This window comes from Limulus polyphemus, unplaced genomic scaffold, assembly GCF_000517525.1.
Source record: "Limulus polyphemus unplaced genomic scaffold, Limulus_polyphemus-2.1.2 Scaffold7624, whole genome shotgun sequence".
NCBI classification, from domain to species: domain Eukaryota; kingdom Metazoa; phylum Arthropoda; class Merostomata; order Xiphosura; family Limulidae; genus Limulus; species Limulus polyphemus.
Genome location: NW_013673234.1, coordinates 35,343 through 37,123, shown reverse-complemented (window position 1 = coordinate 37,123; position 1,781 = coordinate 35,343).

Genomic DNA, 1,781 nt, shown 5'->3' with positions numbered 1-1,781 from the left:
GATATTTTGAGTGTAAATAACAACGACGATAAGGATGAAATATTTTGAGTGTAAATAACAGCAACGATAAGTAGGGATATTTTGAGTGTAAATAACAGCGACGATATAGTAGGGATATTTTGAGTGTAAATAACAACGACGATAAGGATGAAATATTTTGAGTGTAAATAACAGCAACGATAAGGATGAAGTATTTTGAGTGTAAATAACAGCGACGATATAGTAGGGATATTTTGAGTGTAAATAACAGCAACGATAAGAAAATAATATTTTGAGTGTAAATAACAGCGACGATATAGTAGGGATATTTTGAGTGTAAATAACAACGACGATAAGGATGAAATATTTTGAGCAACGATAAGAAAATAATATTTTGAGTGTAAATAACAGCAACGATAAGGTAGAAATATTTTGAGTGTAAATAACAGCAACGATAAGGAAGGAATATTTTGAGTGTAAATAACAGCAACGATAAGGAAGGAATATTTTGAGTGTAAATAACAGCAACGATAAGGAAGGAATATTTTGAGTGTAAATAACAGCAACGATAAGGAAGGAATATTTTGAGTGTAAATAATAACGACTTGCAATCATCACAATAAATCACTTAAAGATTTGAACTAAGTTCAAACGAAGAAGGAGAAAACTAATTTTTGGGACGATTTTTTGACATTCTTGACTTACTTAACGATATTATGATTTACACCTCCAAATAACATACAATAGTTTAATAATATTACCCCGCTTTTAAACCGAACCCTAGTGTCTCAGGTGTTAGTGAGTTTATAACACTAAAAATCGGGTTTTAATCCCCGCGGTAACACATATAACCCATAGTAAACAGCCCACTGAGTGCGTTATATGAGTAACGGTAAAATTCCACAATTCAGCCAGACAGGAGTAGCTCAAGAGGTGACAGTGGGTGCTGTTGCTTGGCTGCCCTCCCTCTTATCTAGTAGCTCAAAATTGTGGAAGCCCGGCATGGCCAGGTGGTTAGGGAGCTCGTTTTGCAATCTGCGGGTCGCGGGTTCGAAACCCCGTCTCACCAAACATGCTCGCCCTTTCAGCCGTGGGGGCGTTATAATGTGACGATCTATCCCACTATTCGTTGGTAAAAGAGTAGCCCAAGAGTTGGCGGTGGGTGGTGATGACTAGCTACCTTCCCTCTAGTCCTACACTGCTAGATTAGGGACGGCTAGCGCCATCTTGTAGCAACTACATGCTGAACATCGATTGGTCTGCGGCACTGAAGAACTTAACTTGATTACCTTTTTGTATATTGAGTAACTGATGACATCAATAAATAAAGTTCAACAGAACATTTTCTCGTAACAACAGCTGTTGGAGTTACACCATTTGTTAGATAAAACAAACACAATTACTAGATGAAGTCGTGTTCCCCAAGCAACAATGGAATTGTCAATAAAAACAGCAAAAAAACGCCTCTACCAATACGAAGATACATCCTTACAAACACTAACAACAAAGCACACGTGCCCCCCAGTGGCACAGCGGTATGTCTGCGGAGTTACAACGCTAGAAACCGGGTTTCGATACCCGTGGTGGGCAGAGCACAGATGGCCCATTGTGTAGCTTTGTGCATAAGTTCAGAAAAAAAAGCACGCCCTATCTCACCAAGATGTTCTTACCAACACCACCAACAACACACAAAAAGGCCCTTAATAGCAACAAAATTCACCACTCCCAAAACCAAAATACACCCTCATCAACACACTCCTTTAGTAACACCAAAATAACCCCACCCCCGGAACGGCCCGGCA